We start from the raw sequence: 16758 nt of genomic DNA on the forward strand, positions 1-16758 counted from the left end.
TCAGGTTGCAAAGTCTCACAAACCAAGACCCTAGAACTACACACAGAGCCTCATGCAGTGTCGCCTCTCTGCTGCTCTCCCATACAGGGATAACACGCACGCACTGAACGGTCAATACAACTGCTGGTTAACTGATGAAAGCTAGTTACTGCATTAGTTTCTAAGGCTGCCATACAAAGTAGCACAAACTGGGTGGCTTAGAACAACTGAAATTTCTCTCTCACCATGCTGGAGGCTACAAGACCAAAATCAAGGTGTCAGCAAGACTGCCCTGCCTCTAAAATTTGTAGAGGAAGGATTCTTCCTTGCCGCTTCAGCTTCTGGGAGTCCAGTCCTAGGCACTGGGCTCAGTCACTGCATCAGACACAGCAGGGCCACCCCTGTCTTCCAGAAGACAGATTGTTGAAATTCAGCTACTTTTAAAATCAAACAGCAATTCCAGCAGGGGGTTGCTCTGATAAGTAAATTCTATGGTGGTGGTGCCTTTTGAATATTTCTTCAAAAAGCATTGATGGAGTGTCTAAGACAAGCTTCCACCAGGAAACAGTGCAGCATACTTTGCACAGGAATTCTTCTCTATAGGGAATCTCAATACTCTGTCCAGACATGAACAGGAAGACAGGGCCCCACCCTCAGGAAGCTCATGATCCTAATAAGGAGACAGACTTGAAAATGAATGGCTCCAAGGTGATGAGTGGAATTAGCAAGGCAATGCAAACTTTACCTGGAACTCAGAGGAAGGAGTAGTCAGCAGGCCTGTGACAGCATAGTATAGCAGGTAAGAGCGTGAATTCTGCAGCCAGAGTACCTGGGTTTAAATCTGGCTTTACCACATACCAGCTGTGTGATCTTGGACACATCACTTAACTTCTGTGTGCTTCAGTTTCCTCATTTGTAAAAGGAGCATGCTAATTGTACCTCCTTCATACATTCATAAATCGTTGTGACAATCAAGAAGTCAATGTGTAATACGCTTTAGACCTGTGCCAAGCATCAGTAAGTGCTGTCTGTGTGCGTTAAATCAACACACTGCATTAAGCAGGGGAGCAGAGCCCCTCGTTACTACACCATTCCTCCTTCTTGCCGTTCTGCCCCCTGTATTTGGTATCACTCCTATACACAGTATGCACAATATATGGTGTAATTTGAAAGTAACAGAGAACTCACTTCTATTTCCCACCTCTCACAATTAAGATATGCATAATCACTTTAAACCCGTATTTCTCTCCAGTTAATATTCATGTGTTAACTCCACATGTATTTTCTGAGCTTCTAGGATGGGAAAACCACTGAGGGAATACAATATGTTTTTGACGCTGAGAAACTGGCAGGACACATGGGACTCAAGAAGCTGGCTTTCCTCAGGGCAGTTTCCACCCTGTTGACATGAGGGATCTAATCAGTGCCCTACTACCTCATTCAAACAGTTCTTTACTGCAAAGCAGAAAAAGACTCCCTGTCTGTGAGCAGATGCAGCCCTGCCCAGGCGGCCCCACTCACCCACTTGACCAGGAATCCACGTATACAGCACAACCACAGGCAGCTCCATTGACTTAGCCCAGTCAGGCGCCACTTAGTAAATCTTTTCCTAACTAGGCAAATGGTTCCAGAATGCTGAGGTTAACACAGGTTTCATAAATGCCTAAACTACAACCAGGAATAAATATATGATCTGGAAAAATGTATTATTGCCACTAAATTAACCTTAAAAATTAAAATCTCCCCCCAAAATGTTATTTGAGCTGATAACAAAGTATCTTTAAACAAATAATACCTAGTTATTAAAACAGTACTAAAACAAGTTACTATTTCTGTAATATAAAAGGCTATAGAAGTCTGTAAGCCAGTGGATTGTTTAGCATGCCAAACATGTTCAGTATATAATGCACTGTACATTTCTTTTTTTTTTTTTTTTCTTGAGACAGAGTCTCACTCTCAAGAGCTGAGGGAATTCTGCTAGCAGATCTACTCTACAAGAAATGCTAAAAGGAGTCATTCAAGATGAAATGAAAAGACACTAGACAGTAATGCAAAGCCATACTACGAAAGAACAGCAGTATAGGTAACTACATATGTAAACATAAAAACCAGTATTATTGTATTTTGGGGTTGTTTTGTTTTGTTTTTGAGATGGAGTCTTGCTTTGTTGCCCAGGCTGGAGTGCAATGGCGCGATCTCAGCTCACTGCAACCTCTGCCTCCCGGGTTCAAGCGAATCTCCTGCCTCACCTTCCCGAGTAGCTGGGATTACAGGCGCCTGCACCACACCCGGTTAATTTTTGTATTTTCAGCAGAAACGGGGTTTCACCATGCTGGCCAAACTGGTCTTGAACTCCCAACCTCAGGCGATCCGCCCGACTCGGCCTCCCAAAGTGCTGGGATCACAGGCGTGAGCCACCATGCCTCGCCATATCTTTGGTTTTTAACTGTTTTTTGGTATATTATTTAGAAGACAAATGCATATATAATAACAATAATTATAAATTTATAATAATGAACAACAATGTATAAAGATGTAATTTGCAACAATAACGTAAAGGACAGAGTTATATAGAAGCAAAATTTGGGATGCTATCGAAGTTAAGCTAGTATCAATTCAAACTACATTGTTATATATTTAGGATATTAATTGTAATCCTTAGAATAAGTACTAAAAAAAACTTAAATATGTATAGAAAAGGAAATGAGGAGAGAATCAAAATGGTAAAAATCAATTAAACCAGAAGACAATAATAGAAGAATTGAGAGTAGCCAAAAAATATATAAGGCATATAGAAAACAAGCATCAGAATGACAGAAATAAGTCTTTTCTCATGGAAAAAAAAAATTCTAACAATATTTTCCAACAAAAGATTTACAACGAGTCTTGAACCTATTGTTTAAAACATCAAAATGGGCTGAGTGCTGTGGCTCATGCCTGTAATCCTAGCACTTTGGGAGGCCAAGGCGGGTGGATCACCTGAGGTCAGGAGTTTGAGACCAGCCTGGCCAACATGGTGAAACCCTGTCTCTACTAAAAATATAAAAATTAGCCGGGCATGGTGGCAGGCACCTGTAATCCCAGCTACTTGGGAGGCTGAGGCAGGAAAATTGCTTGAACCCAGGAGGCGGAGGTTGCAGTGAGCCGAGACCGCGCCACTGCACTCCAACCTGGGAGACACAAGAGAGACTTTGCCTCAAAAAAAAAGAAAAAAAAAAAATCAAAATGTAATACCTTTCTACTAGGAAGTGCTGAATACAACTTGGAAGTGAACAATTACTGGCCAAGTTCCTACTTCTAAAAATGTTTAGGCTAACTGAAGGATGGGGTAGAGCTAGAGCTATGGTACCATGATTTAGTGAGCTTAGACAGCAAAGACCTGTACAGTCACATGGGGCCCTACACTTTGAAGGGCCCCTCACTTACTTCAATGCTGTGCTGTCACCATCTTCATATTTAAAATAATTTTTTAATGAGGGTTCTACATTTCCACTTTGCACTGAACTCTGTAAATTATGTGATTGGTCAATGCAGTTCTTCCATTTGAATCTATGTATTTTTTGAGGTAACCCAGTCTGGCCAACATGGCAAAACCTTGTCTCTACAAAAGATACAAAAATTAGCTACACGTGGTGGTGTGTGCCTGTAGTCCCAGTTACTTGGGAGGCTGAGGTAGGAGGATTACCTGGGCCCAGGAGGTGGAGGCTGCAGTGAGCCAAGATAGCACCACTGTACTCCACCCTGGGTGACAGACTGAGACCCTGTCTCAAAACTAAAATTAAATTAAAAACTGAATTGTTATAAGAGCTAAACTAAATTTCTCAAAAATAATTATACACACAATTACATTTGCATATTTGTGTGTTTATAAACACACACTCATAAAATAGAGAAAGCAAAATTATTTGGGACTGTTAAAATTAAAAGTATTTTCATCATTGTTATTGTATCTTTTAGATTTCTCTTTTTGCATGTTTTAAAATATGCGCAACACATATCAATATGTTAATACATGCATATAGTTTATAAGTAAATAAGCACGTATGGCACGACATGTTCAAAAACTTGTCATTTATGGAAGTACATGGTCAAAAGAGTTTCTAAAGCACTAATCTAGTCACCCAATGACAGCCTTGCTTTTTTGGAACCCAAGCTCCAAAATCACTCCCTCTTCCCACTACACTTCCTATTCCTCAACATCCTCAACAATATTTTGCAGAAGAAGGAGGCAATTTGGGCTTAGTGTCGAGGATTTGAAGTCAGGACTGGATTCAAATTCTGCTGACCCTTTGGGAGGTCAAGGCAGAAGGACAGCTTGAGGCTAAGAGTTTGAGACCAGCTTGGGCCAAATAGCCAGACTCTATCTCTACAGAAAAAATAAATAAATAAATAAATAAATAAATAAATAAATAAATAAATAAATATTTGCCAAGCCGGAGATTGCAGTGAGCCGAGATCGCACCATTGCATTTCAGCCCTGGTGACAGTGCGAGACTCTGTCTCAAAAAAAAAAAAAAAAAAAAAAAAAAAAACCCAGGCAGTTGCACTCCTGTAGTCCCAGTTACGCCCAAGGCTGAGGCGGGAGGATCCCTTGAGCCCAGGAGTTCGAGACTCTAGGGAGCCGTGATCGCACCACTGCACTCCAGCCTGGCCACAGAGTGAGACCTGTGAGTAAGGGCCAGGCACTGCAAGATGCTGCTTAACCTGCACCTCAATGTCGTTTGCCCCAGCTGTTCGCGGTGAGGCTCGGATCTCTGAGAGCCATTTCTATCTTTGTCCGCCTAAGGTCTCATTCGCCCCCAGTGGATGGTGGCACTTCAGGCAGTGTAGTGAAGTGAATCTTTTCAGTAACATCAGAGTGATACCGCTGTTATAACCTAACAATTCTCTCTTAAAATACAACACAGAAGGTAACTGCTACCAGCTCCTCCGAATAAGGTACGGGAGGTGGGGCAGGAGGCGCCCCTGAACCCTCGGGGACTCAAGCGTGGCGGCACGCTCCGTGGATAACGGAGGCGGGAAGGGCCGAGGCGCCTGCATCTCTTAGAGCGCAGCCTCACACTTTCCCTCCACCTGCCCGAGCCTGACCACAGCCTCCGGTCACCTCGCGTGCTTCCCCCTCCTGGCCTTGGGCGGGTGGTGCCGAGGCGGTGCTCCACGGGATCGCTCCTGGGTTGTGGGCCCTCGCGTGCGGAGATAGGGGCTGCCCTCCCCGGTCGCTCGGAACCACTAGCGCGCGTGGGGAAGGGGCCCGTTCCCTTCTCCGGGTGTCTGGCCGGCGCGGGAAGGAGAAGGCGCGCCCACCCCGGCTCTCTCCGAGGCCCTCACCTGGATGGTGTGGCCGCTGCCTGGGGCGGTGGGGCCCCCGACCAACTTGCAGTAGAGCTCGGGCCGGGGCCTCCTCTCGCTGGGTCCCCTCTCCCCGCAGGTGGCAGTGGCCCAAATCCTCGCTGCCTCGGCCAGGTTGAAGTAAGGCGGGTGAAGGCTGAGCCCGGCCGCGGCCCGGGGATCCCGAGCGGTCGCCCCCCAGGCTGGCAGCAGCTGCAGCACCAGCAGCAGCAGCGGCGTCGGCGGCAGGACTGGCCCCGGTGCCCGACCCCGAGGCCGCGCGGCCGCCGCCATCCCGCCGCGCAGGATCCTCCCGCCTGCGCCTTCCGCAGAGGGGCTCGGGGGCACCGCCGCTCTCCGCCCGCGCCTCCCGGACCTACAGCGCCAGGACTAGTGCAGCCGGCCGTATGGGCGGCGCCGGGGCCGCTCCCCTTGCTCCACGCGCTGGAAGCCCGTGGCGTGGGGGTAGCCGCTCAGCTCGGGAACCTGCCGCGGCTGGAGCGGGCACCCGCCGGATCAGGAACTGACAGCGCTCAGCCGCGGGCCAGCAGACGGCGTCTCTCCCGCGCGAGGCGCGCTGCAAAATTCGCGGGCGGGGAATGGGAGAGGCGTTCCTGGGCTCCCACCCAGGCGGCCGGAGCGGGAGCCTGGGATCTTCGAACCCCCCAGGCGCCAGGACAGAAATTAATTAGGTCGTTCTCCTCGCCGGATACTCACCGCTCAGGTCAAAGCCAGAAAAGCCACCTGTGACTTAGGAGTAAAGGAGGCTTGCAAACGAATTTGGTTGAGAGCAGAGGAAACTGCCACTACCTACAGAACTCACATCAAAGACATTTCGACTTCCCAGCCAAGAGTTGATCCATCAACTCCTCAACACTGTGCACCTAGGATCCCTGTGGCACTGCAGCCACAGGCTGAGCCAGGGAGTGGTGGAACGTACATATTTAAAAGACAGCCAATAATGCAAGTTGTAATTTGCCAACCTGGAAACAAACCTTAGAGGAAATCCTTTAGATGGCTAATCTGCTAAATTTTACAGATAAGCTAAGAGAGATTGAGTGAGGTACGCCACCTGCCGTGCTGACCACAGAACAGAGGAGACCCCCCCACCCCTGCCTCCCCAGACTGATGTTTGGTCTTATATGGAGAACATCCTACTAAAACAGAACCCACTTAGGCCCTCTAAGTTATTAGAGGAATGCAATATTTGTACAATAAAAATTGCAAAACCTCTTTGAAAGAAATGTTAAAAGACCTAAATAAGTGGAAAAGTATCCCATGTTCACGGATTAGGAGACAATATTGTGAAGATGGCAATATTTCCTAAAGCAACCTACAGTTCAACACAATGGATTTTGATAGGGATCAAAAAATCCCAACTTTTTTTTTTTTTTTTTTTTTTTTGCAGAAATTGACAAGCTGATCCTAAAATTCATGTGGAAATGCAAGAGACCTAGAAAAGCCAAAACAGTTCTGAAAAAGAATGAAGTCAGTGGACTCACGCTTCCTAGTTTTAAAACTTAATACAAAACTACAGGTATCAAGATAGTGTAGTACCAGCATAAGGATAAACATAGATCAATGGACTAGAATCAAGGGCTCAGAAATAAAACTTACATTTATGATCGCTGGATTTTCAACAGGGTGCCAAGACTATTCAATGGGAAAAGAATAATATTTTTAATAAATGCTGCTGGGAAAACTGGATATCCCAAAAGAATTGAGTAGGATCCCCACCTCATACTATATACAAAAATTAACTCAAAATGGATTTAAGATCTCTAAATTTTACATTTAGAAAGCTAAACTATAAAACTATAAAGATAAAACTATAAAATTCTAAGGGAAAAACATAGGAGTAAATCTTCATGACTTTGGATTAGCAATGCTGTCTTAGCTATGATATCAAAAGCGCAAGCAGCAAAGGAAAAAGATAAATTGGGCTGGGCACAGTGGCTCATGCCTGTAATCCTAGTACTTTGGGAGGCCGAGGTGGGTGGATCACCTGAGGTCAGGAGTTCAAGACCAGCCTGCGGAACACAGTGAAACCCCATCTCTACTAAAAATACAAAACTTAGCAGGGCATGGTGGCACATGCCTGTAATCCCAGCTACTCCGGCGGCCAAGGCAGGAGAATTGCTTGAACCCAGAGGCGGAGGTTGCAGTGAGCCAAGATCACGGCACTGTACTCCAGCCGGGGCGACAGAGCGAAAATCCGTCTCAAAACACACACATACACACACACACACACACACACACACACACACACACACAACAAAACAAAACCAGAAAAAGGTAATTTGAAACTTATCAAATTTTAAAACTTTTGTGCTTCCAAGGCACCCTCAAGAAAGTGAAAGATGGCCAGGCACAGTGGCTTATGCCTGTAATCCCAGCACTTTGGGAGGCCGAGGTGGGTTGATCGTCTGAGGTCAGGAGTTCAAGACCAGCCTGGCCAACATGGCAAAATGTTCTACTAAAAATACAAAAATTAGCTGGGAATGGTGGCGTACACCTGAAATCCCAGCTACTAGGGAGGCTGAGGCAGGAGAATCGCTTGAACCCAGGAGGCAGAGGTTGCAGTGAGTTGACATTGTGCCACTGCACTCCAACCTGGGAGACAGAGTGAGAATCCATCTCAAAAAAAAAAAAAAAGTAGAAGACAATCTCCAAAATAGAAGAAAATATTTGCAAATCATATTTCTAATTAGAAATTCATATCCAGAATAAACTCTTACAACTCAACCATTTTTTAAAAAGTAGTGGGCAAATATAAAAATGTCGATAAGCATGACCATGGAAAGATGCTCACCATCATTAGCCATCAGGAAAATGCAAACCAAAACCACAATGAGATACTACCTCACACAGACTGGGATAGTTATAATCAAAAAGATAGATAATAACAAGTATTTGTGAGGATGTGGAGAAATTGGAACCCTCACAGATTACTGATGGGAATGTAAAATGGTGCAAACACTTTGGCAATTCCTCAAAAACTTAAACATAACATGACCATGTGATCTGGCAATTCCAATCCTAAGAACATACTCAAGAGAACAAAAAACATAGATCCACACAAAAACTTGTACATAAATGTTCACAGCAGCATTAGTCATATAATCAAAATATGAATACAACCCAATGTTCACCAACTGATGAACAGATAGACAAAATTTGGTATATCCATACAATGGAATATCTATCACACATAAAAAGAAATGAAGTTCTGATCCGTGCTTACAACATGGATGAACCTTGAAAACATTATAGTAGGTGAAAGAAGTCAGACCAAAAAGACCACATATTGTATGGGGAGTGACAGCTATTGGACATGGGGTTTCTTTTTGGAGAAAAATGTTCTGGAATTAGATAGTGGTGATGGTTATGCATCACCACTATCACATCACCAATTGTGTGAATATACTGAAAACCACTGAATGGTGCACTTTATGAATTTATGGTATGTAAATTGTATCTTAAAGCTGTTATTAAGGATTTTTGCAGAACTGAAATATCTACTAAACATAAGAAATGTGGCCAGGCGTGGTGACCCACACCTGTAATCCCAACACTCTGGGAGGCCGAGGCGGGTGGATCACCAGAGGTCAGGAGTTCGAGACCAGCCTGGCAAACATGGTGAAACCCTGTCTCTACTAAAACTACAAAAATTAGCCGGACATGGTGGCACGTGACTGTAATCTCAGCTACTGGGAAGGCTGAGGCAGGAGAATCGCTTGAACCCAGGAGGCCGAGGTTGCAGTGAGCTGAGATCACACCACTGCACTCCAGCCTAGGTGACAAGAGCAAAACTCCATCTCAAAAAAAAAAAGAAATGTATATAAGAGTGTGTGTGTGTGTGTTCGCATGTGTGTGAAAGCAGGCAAATATTTTTTTTTGAGACAAGGTATCACTCTGTTGCCCGGGCTGGAGTGCAGTGGCACAATCATGGCTCACAACAACCTCTGGTGCTCAGGTGATTCTCCCACCTCAGCCTCCCGAGCAGCTGGGACTACAGGCATGCACCACCATGCCTGGGTAATTTTCATCATTATTATTATTATTATTATTATTATTATTATTATTTTGTAGAGATGGGATTTTGCCATGTTGCCCAGGCCAGTCTCAAACTCCTGAGCCCAAGCAATCCACCCTCCTTGGCCTCCCAAAGTGCTGGGATTACAGGCGTGAGCCACTGCGCCTGGCCAGAATTTTGGAAAGCTTTACAATAGTATATTTAAGTGGATAGATAGGATGGAGAGAAGGGATTTTTTTTGTTGTTGTTTATTTTCTTCTTTTTGCTTGCCTATATTTTTTAATTTCTCCAAGAATGAAACTGTATTACTTTTGTCCTAATAAAAACCTTCAAAATATTCTATTAAATCAACTGAATGAGTACCCAGCACTGACTCTAATAGTCCTGCCCCAAGTGACATGGTCCCACCTAAATTGATTAAAGAAGATTGATAAAAAGTGAGAAAGGGCTGGGTGCGGTCGCTCATGCCTGTAATCCCAGTGCTTTGGGAGGCTGAGGCGGGAGGATCATGAGGTCAGGAGATCGAGACCATCCTGGCTAACACGGTGAAACCCCATCTCTACTAAAAATACAAAAAATTAGCCGGGCATGGTGGCGGGCGCCTGTAGTCCCAGCTACTCGGGAGGCTGACACAGGAGAATGGCGTGAACCCAGGAGGCGGAGCTTGCAGTGAGCCGAGATCGCGCCACTGCACTCCAGCCTGGGTGACAGAGTGAGACTCCGACTCAAAAAAAAAAAAAGTGAGAAAGATTTTATATACTTTTTAAAGTCCTCTCAGACAAGATTATTTGAAGGAAAGCATTCAACAAATGGCTAAGATTCTAAAACTACTTTATTAACATGTGAAAGTGAAAGCAAAGTCTAAATTTAAAAAGCTGTTTTCTGCCCTGGCCAGTAACTCTTCCACACTGCCAAGTCCTTTTGCTGAGATGTTGTGATGCTATCAGAAACCTTGGCAGCAGCTATGACCATCCCTGGATTCAAATCAAGGCTTTGTCCTTACAGGGCTTCATATTTTGCTATAAATGGCAACACTTAACAGCACGACATACAAATTTATTGTACTATATACAATGACAATATTTCTCTGTAATGTGTTTTATTACATTCCCTAGTCAGAGGATAAGTGATATCAATGACTTTATGTTGTTATTGCAGTTTAAAAATAACTTTGTGATGTCAAAGTACAATAAGTGTATTTGCCCACTGAGAACAGCTATAAAGATGATCAAATAAAAGCTACATATCTAAAGTTAATATTTGCTAGTAGAGTCATCTCTCTAAAGATTATATGTCTAAAACAAACATCCAGGAAACAACTACGCTCCACAGGCCTGGATACCAGAGATATAAAGATGAGTAATGAGAATGAGGACACTTTGGTGGGTGGGAGGAGGAAGGCTGTTCCGAAGTTTAAATGAAGGAATGTTATGAGCAAGTGCTTTGAGACATTAAAGCAGCAAATATAAGGCACACATATTTTTAGGGCAAAATGGGGCTGTCACGTTTTTGTTTTTATTGTTGTTTTTGAGATAGGGTCTCACTGCATTGTCCAGGCTGGAGTGCAGTGGTGCAATCTCAGCTCCCTGCAACCTCCACCTCCCGGACTCAAGTGATCCTCTGGCCTCAGCCTTCCAAGTAGCTGGTACTGCAGGTGTGCGCAACCATACCCAGATAACTTTTTGTATTTTTGGTAGAGACACGGTTTTGCCACGCTACCCAGGCCAATCTCAAACTCTTGGACTCAAACGATCTACCTGCCTTGGCCTCCTAAAGTGCTGGGATTACAGGCATGAGCCACTGCACCTGGCTGGGGCTGTCATGTTTTAATGTAGAAAGAGAATGCTTAAAGAAATTAAATGACTTGCCCATCTTTTAAGAAAAACAGGAATAATCAGCTGGACCCAAGACATCTGATTCTCAGTTGTGCTTCTAGGGGAACTCTGAGTGGACAAAAGGAAAACACCTGGGTGAGGCCCACCTGTGGTGTAAAGGCTACAGATATGTCCCAAGCACAAGAGGTTTACTTCACCCTAAAAGGGAGGGTGGGACATACATGCATTGTTGGGTGCAAACAAATCCAAACTCACACAAGTGAATTTGGGGTTTGGCTGACATCCCAATACTTCAGAAGTGATTCATGCAGAGCTACATCCTTCAAATCTTAAGATGGAAGTGGAACTTGCCATGCATGCCGTTGTTAAAAAGAATGTCCTTAGAGCCAAGAACCTAGACAGGCATGGGTGATAAACTCATTGTGTCTTACAACGGCATAACAAATGCAATAATGTCCCTTTAATACAGTGATTGACCTAACATTATACTCATGGCTACTCTTCCTTTTAGTCAAAACATAGGTTTTCTCCTCCTTTTCTACTCGCTCCCCAATATGGCAGCTCTTCCCGTCTCTCCTCTCAAGTTCTCCTAGGAATATGAACTGGGATCAGAAACCCTGGGTCCTGCTCATTATTACTGTTCTTTTTTAAATTGCATGGTTAAACTATGACTTGTTACTGGCTTGGTTTCACTTAATAATCAATCAGGTTGCAGAAATTAACCTATGTCATCATCATTTAACAGAGAAAACAATAACATCATGCTAAGCCAATAGCAGTGTGTGGATCACCAACAGCAACCAAAAGAATACAAACAAAACCAAAAGACTAAAGGCATTTCTACTTATTGTAATGATACACACCCAGCAAGGTACGTCGAAAACCAGAGGAAACTAGACGATGAGTAAAGTTCTGCCGCCCAGTTTGTTAGCATCATTGCAAACCCTAAGATGGAAAGCATCTTTTGGAACCCTGCAATTCTACCATCCAAGAAAAAAAAAAATTTTTTGGTTACTTTTCTACAGTGGCTCATGCCTGTAATCCCAGCACTTTGGGAGACCGAGGAGGGTGGGTTGCCTGAGCTCAGGAGTTCGAGATCAGCCTGGGCAACACAGTGAAACCCTGTATCTACTAAAAATACAAAAAATTAGCTGGGTGTGGCGGCGTGCACCTGTTGTCCCAGCAACTTGGGAGGCTGAGGCAGGAGAAATGCTGCCTCAGCAATTCTGAACCCAGGAGGCATAGGTTGCAGTGAACCTAGATCGCGCCACTGTACTCCAGCCTGGGTGACAGAGTGAGAGTCCGTCTCCAAAAAAAAAGAGAAAATTTCACCAAGGGTATTTCTTAACAAGCATTTTTCTATGTTATTAAATACCTACGTCATTGTGGAAATGTAGGCTTTTGGTTAACATGAAACAATTAGCATGACTACACAGAGCTGAAATCATTCAGTTCAGAGTGAAGATAGTGTGCTTGCTTTAGCCTATGTTGTCAGATTCTAAATAAAGGCAAGGTTTCTATTAATCATTTTGAAAACTGAGAATTACCCCTAGACCCCTGGGCATCAGGAAACGCAAATCTAAGATCATCCACTTTTGTTTCTAGACAAGACAGTCAAGGTTAAGGACTTGTTCACTTGCTCAGCCCTCATTACCATGAGATGGTGTCCAGAACCTGGCTATGTGCCTGCCTGGGATTAGAGCACATCTCCACCTCTCTTTAAAGTGTGGACCTCCCTGTTCCAGGTCCCCTGATCTAAGGACTTCTTGTAAAGGAGGGAGACTCGCTTGGCCCATGGCCTCTGTCTGGTTTATCTTCTGAGCTCAGAAACCCCAGTGTTAACCATACCAGAGTAGAATTCTCAGCCTGATTATACCAAGTGTTTTTGCTCACTGCAAGCAGATTCCAGCTTTCATCAGAACCTTGACAATGGTACCTCCTGTTAGGGCACTCCCTGGTAGTTAACTCTGCCAAACCCCCTATGAAGAATTCACATTCCAGGCTGGGTCAGGTGGTTCACACCTGTAATCCTAGCACTGTGGGAGGCCAAAATGGGAGGATTGCTTGAGGCCAGGAATTCAACACCAACCTGGCCAACATAGCAAGACACCATTTCTATTTTTATTTTATAGCTGTTAAATTAAACAGCTTCGAAAATTCACATTCTAATTGCATGAATTTTCTCACCAGCTCTTGTTTCACACAGTCCTATTTGGCCTTTCTGTGAAATACACAGCTGGGCAGAGCAAATTATTTTATACATTTGTTATTAAGGAGGATTTTTTTCCCCCACCTCAGGTGTCTGTTACTACTAAGGAAAGCCTACACCTATGTAATAGTACCTTGTCTTTGCAATGCCTTTTTTTTCTGTCAGCCCAGAGCTACCCTGCAAGGTAAGTGGTTGAAAGCCATTATTCTCATTTTGCAAATGAGCAAAAATAAAGTAGTGAGTAATTAAATCATCTTGCTTCAGCCTTAGTGGAGATTTAAGGAATAGAGACTTCACTCTCTTGACATGAACTCTGACTCAAAATCTGGCAGAGACTTTTGAGTGAAAATTAGAAATCAGTCTGTAAAATATCTTTTTGCATTATTTGCACATTTTCCCCTCTTTAGTTGCCCTAAGTTTAAGAATTCGAGTCCACAGGAGGTAGCACTGCCAGCAGGGTAAAAATATGTCAACACCTAGTGCTCAACCACACTACATTGCCTGTCTGTCTCTCTTTCTTTCTTTCTTTCTTTCTTTCTTTCTTTCTTTCTTTCTTTCTTCCTTTCTCTCTCTTTTCTTTCCTTCTTTCTTCTTTTGCTCTTTCTTTCTTTCTCTCACATTCTCCTTTCTTTCTCTCTCTCTCCCTCCCTCCCTCTCTCTTTCTCTTTCTTTCTTTCTTTCTCTCGCTCTTTCTTTCCTTCTTTCTTCTTTTGTTCCTTCTTTCTTTCTCTCACATTCTCCTTTCTTTCCTTCTTTCTCTCTTTCTTTCTCTCTCTCTCCCTCCATCCCTCTCTCTCTTTCCTTCTCTTTCTTTCTTTCTTTTTCTCTCTTTCTTTATTTCTTTCTTTCTCTCTGACAGAGTCTTGCTGTGTTGTCCAGGCTAGATAGAGTACAGGAGTGTGATCATGGCCCACTGCAGCCTCAAACTCCTGGGCTCAAGCAATCCTCCCAAGTAACTGGGACTAAAGGTATGCACCACCACATCCAGCTAATATTTTATTTTATTTATTTATTTTATTTTTATTATTATTATTATTTTTTTTTAGAGACAGGGTCTTGCTATGTTGCCAGAGCTTGTCTTGAACTCCTGGCTTTAAGCAATCCTCCTTCCTTGGCCTCCCAAAGTGCTGGGATTACAGGTATCAGCCACCACACCCTGCTACACAGCATGTTGTTTCTATGTCCAAAATACATCACTTCAGAGACATGCATTTTGTAAGAATTTGACAAAAACGGGCTCAATAAAGGTCTATTTAACAATAAAAGCTCTAGACTCTTTGAGGACAGGGGCTGACCCAGGGATTTTTTCTTTTTCTTTTCCTCCTTTAAGATTTCCATAGAAACACTTTATACAACGCAGCAGGTTGGTAAATATCTGTCAGAATTCAGATTGAATTAATTTCACTTAAGCCCTAGAATATTGGGCTAATAGACAATTTTGTAGACCATACAACTGAAATCTCTCACCATTTCTTGCTCTGTAACAGCCCATATCATGCTGAGCAGTTCAAAGAACAAATGGAGGTGCTTCCTTCAACACGCACTTCTTAAGACGGCAATGTAGATCCAACTTCCCCATTTCTCTACATTTTTACTCTTGATTTATTGATGACCTAATTAGTCTATGGGGCTTGTTATTTATTTCTTTATCTCATTCAATGTGTTTTTTCTAGAAGTATATTTCAGAAGATTTTGAGGGTAGCAGTTTAGATAGCCAGGGCATGGTTGCTCCCAGCATGTAAAACAACTGGAAAATATGAATATGCTACATGTGTGGCCCTGAAGAGGTGGAGTACATGGGAATGGGACAGAGTCAACGGTATACCCAGCAAGGATTGGTGCAGTACAGAGTTCCTGAGAGGTGGCTGCCTGCTCTGAGACTACGTTTCCCAGTACTACCTGCATCTAAGTAGTTATGGCATCTAAGTAACTTAGTCATATGACTAAGTTTTGAGTCAACGAAAAGTCATCAGGGCTGGACAGCTGCAGTGGCTCACACCTGTAATCCCAGCATTCTGGGAGGCTGAGGCGGGCAGACCACCTGAGGTCAGGAGTTCGAGACCAGCCTGACCAACATGGTGAAACCCCGTCTCTACTAAAAATGTAAAAATTAACTGGGCAAGGTACCATGCACCTGTAATGCCAGCTATTCGGGAGGCTGAGGCAGGAGACTAGCTTGAATCCGGTAGACAGAGGTTGCACTCCAGCCTGGGTGGCAAGAACAAAACTCCGTCTAAAAAAAAAGAAAAAGAGAGAGAGAGACCAGGACTGGACACGCTGGTTCATGCCTATAATCCTAGCACTCCGGGAAGCAGGGAGTAGGCTGAAGGGATCGCTTGAGCCCAGGAGTTCGAGACCAACCTGGGCAACATAATAAAACCCTGTCTCTCAAAAAATTTGATTTAATTTAAAATACAGAAAATATCTGAGTATCTTTCAATGAAAAAAATAAATAAATAAAATGCAAAAAATATATTCAGTGGAACTTCCTAACTATGCTCCCTTTTGGGCCCATCCATTTCCATCAGTGACACCACCAATTTGTCCAGTATCCCAAAGATGACACTTTTGTGAAAGTATCGAGCACAGTGCCTAATTCACAGGCTCTTAACAATTATTAATTCACTTTTCCTTTCCCTTTCACCTATCAGATTAGAAACATGGATTTCTCATTGACTGTTCTCTTTCCATAATCGTTTATGCTCAAATGACATTGTTCACTATTAGCCTGAATTCACCCAGGTATCTACCCTCCTGCTTAGTCTGACCTTAGTCCGGACCACACTCAACCATGCCAGAATTATCTCTATAGCTTCCCTACTGCTTTCTCTGCCTCCATTGTCTCTTCCTTACAATCCGTCCTGCGCATTAAAGAAAGAGCAGCGTGATATGCCAGACGAAGATGTATGTGTTACCACCTCCTCCTCCAGCCTACCGTGTCAATCCAAGTTCGACTGCTTGGCTTTTGCAGCCTATAGATTTGGCCTCCTCATCCTCCTCAGTGTACCTCTTTGTCCCTACCCCTGATACCACTCTTCTTCTCATGATCAGGGCTGCCTCCTCGTGTCAAATGAGATATCAAATTCTGTCCCTTTCATTTCCTAAGTAGTTCTCAAGTCAGTCTTCTCAACTCCATTCTCATGGCTTCAGCTTTAATCTGATACTAATTCTCACCTGAATTGTTACCAAGTCTTCTATCTTCTTCCAGTCTTGTCCTCATCCGATCCATTTTCCATATGGCTGCCAGAGGGATTTTTCTAGAGTCAACCTGTCCAATATGACAGCCAAGAGCCACATCTGGATATCTACATTTAAATTTAAAAATTTAAAAATTCCGTTCCTCTGTCACACTGGCCACATCTCAAGCGCTC

The 16758-nt window shown here is 43.7% G+C and overlaps 1 pseudogene across 1 annotated transcript in view; it reads right to left on the reverse strand.

Moving 5' to 3' along the window:
• LOC144336427 (laminin subunit alpha-3-like) overlaps nt 1-6220 on the reverse strand; it is a 90272-nt pseudogene extending 84052 nt beyond the window's left edge. The window contains exon 1 of the transcript XR_013408227.1: nt 5308-6220. The product of XR_013408227.1 is annotated as a laminin subunit alpha-3-like (transcript). The remainder of the gene's footprint in view (nt 1-5307) is intronic.
• Between the last annotated feature and the right edge of the window lie 10538 nt (nt 6221-16758).

The sequence above is a fragment of the Macaca mulatta genome, chromosome 18, assembly GCF_049350105.2.
Source record: "Macaca mulatta isolate MMU2019108-1 chromosome 18, T2T-MMU8v2.0, whole genome shotgun sequence".
NCBI classification, from domain to species: Eukaryota; Metazoa; Chordata; class Mammalia; order Primates; family Cercopithecidae; genus Macaca; species Macaca mulatta.